This window comes from Acipenser ruthenus, chromosome 3 (assembly GCF_902713425.1).
Source record: "Acipenser ruthenus chromosome 3, fAciRut3.2 maternal haplotype, whole genome shotgun sequence".
NCBI classification, from domain to species: Eukaryota; Metazoa; Chordata; class Actinopteri; order Acipenseriformes; family Acipenseridae; genus Acipenser; species Acipenser ruthenus.
In genome coordinates, this window is record NC_081191.1 from 103,424,790 (window position 1) to 103,433,032 (window position 8,243).

At 34.3% G+C, this 8,243-nt stretch overlaps 1 long non-coding RNA gene across 1 annotated transcript; it reads left to right on the forward strand.

Annotated features, from left to right (window-relative positions):
* Nucleotides 1–1,479: 1,479 nt before the first annotated feature.
* LOC131733022 (uncharacterized) lies at nucleotides 1,480–3,663 on the forward strand. Its single transcript, XR_009326015.1, has 2 exons — nucleotides 1,480–1,665; nucleotides 3,018–3,663. It is a non-coding gene; the product is annotated as an uncharacterized LOC131733022 (long non-coding RNA).
* The last annotated feature ends 4,580 nt before the right edge of the window (nucleotides 3,664–8,243 follow it).

An 8,243-nucleotide genomic window follows, 5' to 3' on the forward strand; every position in this document is an offset into this window, starting at 1 on the left:
TTAATCAACTTTTAAAATTGGCAAAAAGCAAAGGTTGTCTTAAAACCTCCTTTGACTGGATTTTGTATGAACAGTGAAGAAGGTCAGACTTAGTTCAGTCACTGTAGCACTATGGCATTCTGGTATATTAATGCTAGCCTGTATTTAGATATAAATAACTGGACCTTCCATTAAAATCTTGAAAGATTTATCAGTTGAGTAAAATGACATTACAATTTCTAGGATCAACTGTTATATTGAAGTAATTTAATTAGAAATACATCTTATAATGCCATTTAAAGATAAACTGTTGAAAGAACATAGTAAAAGTTTATTATAACAGAAGCATGGCGTTGACAATATTGCAACCATATTGTTGACACATTTGCAATAATGTTCATTTCATTTAATCAATTTAAGAATTAGTTCAGTTTCTCCAACTAAACAAAAGGTCTTTTAGACATTACAATATCAATTAAACCAAAGAATGCACCTGCTTAGTTTATATAAAGGTTTTACTGCAGTAAGAAACAAAGGTATTTATTTACAGGGTTATTCACAAGTCTCTGCCTTTTGAAGACAGTTCTTATTTTTCAATATATCTTACACTACACTTCCATATACTGCAAGGTAAGCATATATTTGAATTTAATATCTCTTTTATATTGATGCATTGCTATAAGATATAGACATTATGTTTAAGTCTTAAGAGAGTGATATATATTGAATGTTCTAGAATTTAGCGGTGGGCATTTTAAGCTTTTTGCATTTTATAGCCGAAGAGCTAAATATTATCTGTATTACTGTATTGAAGTACTAATGCTGTTAAACCTGTAAAGCACTGGATCGCCCAGACTGCTTTTTACTTGGAATTTATGGTGGTCTGCGCAACCAACCAATCCAATTTTTAAAGCATTTAATAAACCGAAAAGAGCACTACTACTGCTCTGATTCGTTAAAACGTTAAATTAAATGAGTCTATGTGATTTTCTTGAATATTAAAAAGTTGTCTGGACATATAGTCCGCCCAGTGCACGAACAAAACCACTACAGGAGTTTAAAATATCTCTGTCCTCCTTGAACATCTCCCGAGTTTAAGAGTGTGCTCAGAGCATATATATATATATATATATATATATATATATATATATATATATATATATATATATATATATATATATATATATACCATGTTATTGACCGCACACTTCCAATTGCGTGATGTGTGTGTGATATGTGCGTGCTATGTCTCATTCTCATGACAATGGAGAGAGATTTTGGAGTTTCTAAACTGCATAGAAACTTTGCAATAGACCCTGAAACTGCGTAAGTCGTATTTGGTAAATCATAAAATATTGGAACTGCAGTCATTTTAAATATCCGATTGGCGCCAGATTTTTTCAAATCACCAAATATTTTAACTCACTCTGACTCAGTGCTGGTTGCCAGGGCGACCGACTCTTCCTACCTTCTGCTAACATACAATTGGTTGGCCTTTTGTTGTGCGCAACTGTACGTACTTCACTTTGCGCCGAAAGAAGATTTCCCTGGCGTAAAAACATGGCTACTCGACAAAAAAGTAATACATTTACCAGCAGTTCCACCCTTACTGTAGAAGACCGTGCACAAGTAGCAATAAGGAGAAGGACCATGGGTACACACAGCTTGGCTGAATTTTGTCAAGAGGTAAATTCCTGTGGCATGCTGCGTAATGTGGTCCGATTACTAGCAGATATAACGGCACGCATATATATATACAGTTTACTACAATTTAGGGATTATTTTGTGATTCTCTCCAAAATTACGGTAATAGAACAGGGAAAAAATACCAAATAGACTTGTATTGAAGTATGTTATGTATGTAATGATGTACATACGATATTGATTAATATGCTTTTTGAGTTTTCATTGCGTTATAGGTAACAAAATACACCGGTTGAAATGCTGCTTGTAATTTCCAAACTGTTTTTAAAAATATTTAACAACCATTTCAGACAGTACATATCATTTTAGAAGACAAATCCAGTGTGTGGTTTTTCATACTAATTGCGTCCAGTTCAGGTTATTTTGGTGTGCTCGTTAATATATAGTAAGTAGACTTTGTTTCAGCATACCGATGTGCAACAGTACAATAATGTGTGTGTGTAATGCAACAGATGTCACAGCAAGAGAAAGTTAAAAGTCAGTTGAAAATCTTCAGCTAGTTTACCAAAGTCTCTATCGTTCATTTTATGTAATGAGAATATTCCTCATGGTTCCCACAAAGCCGGTAAAACATACGTATTTTGTGCACAGCTACAACATAAAAATATTTCAACTTGCCAGACACATCAAGACAAAAAAAAAAAAACACTGCAAAAGGGCAAAGAAGAGTCACGTAAGGATAAGGCGTAGCAGCATAACTTATTATTTTAGACTATTTAAATGTCAGACAACTTTATTATGTTTTTTTTTTATATAATATACTGTATTTGTGCCAACTATATATAACTTTATAAAAATGGTGTCTCAGTCTTATATAACGTTATAAACCTGTATTTCTGTTCCGCCTCTTGGTTAAGTTTATTATGGTTTGAACCATAGGTTTACCTTAATATGCTGATTCTGACACCACAATAAATACCTAAAATAACACAAATAATAAAATTCTAAGTCTTGCAGATGTATTCTGTGATTGATCTTGTAGCCCTTATTTCCTGCACCCCCTTCATAATGGATTCTAAAAATTATAATGAGCCCAGTATATGAATGTGGGAAGTGTTAGCCCTATTTCCCCGTGTCTTCAGATGTCATAATGTTACAGAGGACTGACTCATAGTAATGGGAAATGCTTTGCATAATTCATATTTTAATGAAGCCAATGTGCTTGCATAAATGTCTCGTTAATATCTTTGCTATAAACACAGTTGGATCACCCATAGTGACAGTATAATGCAGTTTTTTTAGCTATCAGATTAAGATGCAGTTATAAAAAGGACTCATGTCTACCTTCTTGACACCTCTCTTCTAATTGAAACTTTTTGTGTCCTGTTTCATAGATGGATGTAAGAAGTGGGGGCTATGCCAGGATCTTTGATATTTACAGAGCTTGAGTCCTGCCGGAATGCATCGGATCAGGGTACCAGACCTTTTTGGAACCTTTTTGACAGTAAATATAAATCTTTTCCAGCAAACTATGTTCAAATTTGACCACACATATGTGAAAAAGTGTCAAAGAATATCGCCGTCGCTTTGTTCCGGACATTTTGACAGCAAACTCATGCTGCCTGAGCATGGACACAGACTCACGTCAAACGTCACGTCACGAACCGTCAACCCTTCTGCGTGCTCATTGGAAAAGAGCTTTTTTCTCTTAATTTGTATCTACATATCTGTAATGTCTGATAAAAAGCGTAGTTTGATACTGTCCTACTTGCTTTTGTGCATGATTTGTAAACAGTGAATTGAGTGTAAATAAAAAATGTGAAAATTAAGTCTAAGTTGGTAATGGCTGCGATTATACAACAGAAAAAACAGTCAAATCTCTGTCTCGTTGGCAAACGTTTATTTTTTCTTATAATAAAATTGATAACATCATCATCATCATCATCATGGAAAAAAGCTATTATTATTATTATTATTATTATTATTATTATTATTATTATAGAAAACATAAGCATTTGAATAAAAACAGTTGGCACATAACTCTCAGGCACATGCAATTGCTTATTTTTGGCCAATCTAAATACTCTATCTTTATATTTTCAGTTTTTATTTATTTTTGCTGCATTTTCTAAACATTTCCCTTTTCAATAAATCTGATTTCTGGCGTATGCATACATTCCATCAAACCGCGTAAGGTGTGGAACTTTTTTCATGGGGGGGGATTAGATTTCATAATGAAATTTGGTCCGGGGGGGGCTGTTTTTCATAGGATAATCCAACCATTTTTCATGTGACACCTGTCAAGGTCAATTAACGGCACAATACAGATTTATGAATCAGACAAATAATATGTTAATGAGAAAATTGGTCTCTGAGGGTACGTTATCCTAACGTCGCGATGAGTGATGTTTTTAGACGGTAAATGGCGATTATGCATCACCCGATGAAATACTGCCATGTTAAACACTATACTGGCAAGATAAAGGAGACGTTAAGTTTTATGCATATGGCTCAATATATTATAAATGTAATATTTCCACTAAACAAACAAAGTTTAATGCAGTAGTTTTCTTTCCTTGCAAAAGCAAACTATTTTGGAATTATTTATTTATTTTTGTACAATGCTTTTTCCAACAACCATAACGATTTTTACACACTGGTGATTATAGTACAAGTTATATATTGAGGGATTTCTTCTGATGCGACTTCTGTTACCCCCAAGCACATTATTAAAAGATGAGAAGGATCATTCTGTGTCCTTGCTGCAGTGATACGGCTAAGCATCACAGGACAACTACCGTAGAGCTGGAAACCACGATTTAATGCTTCCCCAGAACTGTAAAACATCCTCATTCCTCAATTCTTGAGCTGCTTCACAGTAAGAGCAATATTCTCTGTGCTGGGATGTGATGTTCAAACAGTGGGATATTTTTGTATAATGCTAAGTTGTTTAGCTTGATTTGCCTCAAATACACAGCATGCACTGGTCAGGTGAGCAATTATGAGCGGCACTATAAAAGTCACAATCACTTCCTGTTTACACAAGACATGCTCACAAACTGAAATAAATGGCAATATTCATAGGTTCTGTGACAATGGTGACCACCGTTGAATTAATCATATTCTTTGTTGTCAGACAGAGAATAAGTCTTAACAAAGAGCTTCTTCTAAAGTACACAACTTAAACCTCTTGCTGCTGAATATGTTTCCACATACTGTTTGTAATTGTATTGTATTAACTGCTGATCTGACAATTTTCAAAATATACTCAACATAACAGCGATTTTAGCTTTTAAACAATAGCTGTATTACTTAATACCATAATTGATATCAAGACTGTTGGGTGGGAACTTTCCGTTTCAAAGAACAATGTGGCAGACAGTGTTCTTTTGGCATATTAATCAGTCCCTCCAACTATCTATTAAAGTATCTAATGTCTTGGAACTGTCATCCTTGTCAATAAAAATGCAATTGATCTATGCTAACATTAAGTTTACCCTGACAAAGGGGAGATATATTGTTTGTGTCAGCCTTCTGAGGTAAAACTAGAAGAAACAAAGTCAAGCAGACATTCTAGGTCAACCCTGTAAAGATGTACAAATGTAAAAGTTAATCAAGACACATGTGGGCCAAATTTGCAGTTGGAACTAGTGGTCAAGTGGTCAAGTTTGCACTAAGTGTTTCTTGTTTAACTTAGTCACTCTTCCATTATTACATCTTTTGGGGCTGACCCTTTTTTGTATAAAACTTGGCACCTTCCTAGATATGACATCTTTATATGGCTGGACCTTTTATGCTAACTTGACTGTTTTCGTACTTATGAAATGTTTTTAGGCAGGTATCACTAAGATTTGAACCCATGTGTCGAGATGTTCCATAGACTTGGCACAGTGCTGTAGACTGCTGTCTTCAAGGAGTGGTGTTTTATTGTATTTATCCAAACTTCACTTGTCACAAATTTGGATGCAGTCTCTCTATATGAGGTTATTATGAGGTTATTACATATGCCAATTGAATTACTTAAAAAATGAATACCTTCTACTGAGTTCAAACAGATTTTTGCATTCCCTAGTTCACTTTTGCATTCCCTAGTTTATATAATTTCTTTTGTTTATATAATTTGTTTGACCTCTTCAACAAGGAAAACAAGAAGTTACAGTGTTTAGAGCTGTCAAGAAAAATAATTTGAATGGCGCTGAAACAACTGAGATAGCTGTTGTAATACAAAAGATTCTCCAAAAAGTTTGGTTCTGTATAGGTAGTCATTCTCCATCCTTCTAACTTAGCTGGAGTGACTACTGTGACTCCCAATATGCAAGGCGTTGTCCTCTAACTTTGAAACAAGTTATTACATGCTGTAATGAAAATTGTGTGTGTAGCTCTTTAATCCTAAGTAAAAGTAGATGCACATTAGATTTAGATTAATATAAAATAATTTGTGCAGCAAGCGAGCCTGAGACAGTAATGAACATGATGCATACTTGATGACATATACCAAAGCCGGTTGCATTTGATGTGATTATTCATCATCTACAGACTCAACACTTCCATTTTAAGTGATTTTATTATTACCCTATACTGTGTGTGCAGTATTTTTTTGGTTTTGTTTTGTTTTAATAATATATAGATGTGTCAGATTATTAGAATCTATAAAGGAAGATCAGGCATATGAGACACTTGGCCTGATCACAAAGCTTTAACTCATGAGCTATTAAAATAATGTTTCTTTGAAGTTTTTTTTTTTTTTTTGTGTGGGATTAAATACATTTTGATATTTATTAAAAACCTTCCTAGGCTTCCTGGCCACTTTACAGCAGTTTCCAAGGCTATTGTTTTTAGCACCCTCTGTTCTGATCATCTATGTATTTTATTTTGTTCAAATTGCAGCTGCCGTAAGGTTCTCTTTTGTGTTAATCAAGTAGTCTGGACACAGATATCTCCAATGTAAGAAAGGTCTTTATTCATAAACAGTAAGGAGCAAGACAACACAGCTAATACAGTTCAGCTCATATACTTCCTTGACCATATTTGGTCTATATTTCCCTAGTGTGATAATGGTGTAATACAAATTTCAAGCACACTGACAGCTAATACCTGCTTTCTCTCAAGGGCCGCAGAAACTTAGATACTGGTAACAAAAAGTTACACTTAAGCACAGATCTATCACAGGTTCCAGATACCAAGGAAAACTATTGCATCCCTCCTTACATGAATGAATACACCCCAGGCAAGATAAGATAAGCTGAGCCACAGAATGTTCAGAGGCCAGCACACAGAGTGTATTGCCAATATAACTGGAATCCCAAACATTAAACACAGTTTCAATAATCTCTCAGTTGTTTACCTTTTAAAGGGGCACATAAAACCTTACACGCAAGACTTCTTACTCTGTCCAAATCCTCGGATGATATCACTACATTGACTCCCCATTAAGTTCCATACTCTTAATCTACATAAATTTAGTTAGGTTTTAGCCATTATAACCCCCATACTTTGACTGTGACTTAATACAAAACGGTATTCTTTAACTGTAGTATACCACAGTAAACCTGAGCTCTTTTCCCAACTGCTTGGATGTCAAATGCATTCAGTTTGTGAATTCATATTAATATCTCCCTCTAACAACTACTAATGCTGTCAAGCTGTCAACCTTTGCGGGATAGACTGGGATTTCAAGGAGAAAGCTGATGTTAATAATTGACAAGCAGTGCAGTTATGAAAAGAAGAATACAATTTAAGAGTGAACTCTATGAAATGTTGTTATGATGGGGCCTGTATATGCATCAATAAAATAAAACATTCTTGTAGTTGATCATTTTATGACGTCTTGTTTTAGAACTTTGACCAACACTAAACCTGTCAGTATATAGCTATTACTTGATACAAATATTTTAACATCATAGGTGACTCCATTCAATCTTGACCACATTCTTGAATGGATTTATTTTTACTTATTACTTTTATTTTAATTAAAAGTAATGTCAGCCCAGAATAGATATTATATTTTTTTTTGCTGCATATATCATTTTCGCAACTTTCTTCTCTGAGATTCTATCAGGCAGTAAATTGTCATATTCTTGAGCCTGTGAAGGGATATCAACACAGCTATAACTATGCTGACTCACACAGTCCTTGATGTATAAAAACTATTTGCTTAAGCTTTATCTTTTAAATAACTTCTTAAGATGGAAGATAGAAAGGACAGAAGCTGAAAGGTAATCTAGTTTTTCTTTACTTTAAAATAACATAAGACAGATTTAGCTTCTCATAAAAGCCATGCGATTGTTAGAAGCTATATTTTTCATATCAGGTCTTCAGTGTATGGCTCTCTAAGATAAATGAAGACCCTCCATCAACTCTGGCAGTTGTATTCATTTGAGGTGAAATTCAGTGTAAGAGATTAAAGCTAGGGCCTAGCTCAGGTTACTTTACATATGATCTGAGAAATGTATTCTATCAAACCACGTTTAGAGCTCAGTATGAAGACAAAACTTGAATTTAGTTTGAAGTGGTTTTGAAGGAACGGTCTGGTCTACCGATTCTTTACCACATTTGTTTAAAAGTGTTTATTGACCTCAGACTGACCTACTGTTTATACAACTGAAGCTGAACTGTACTTT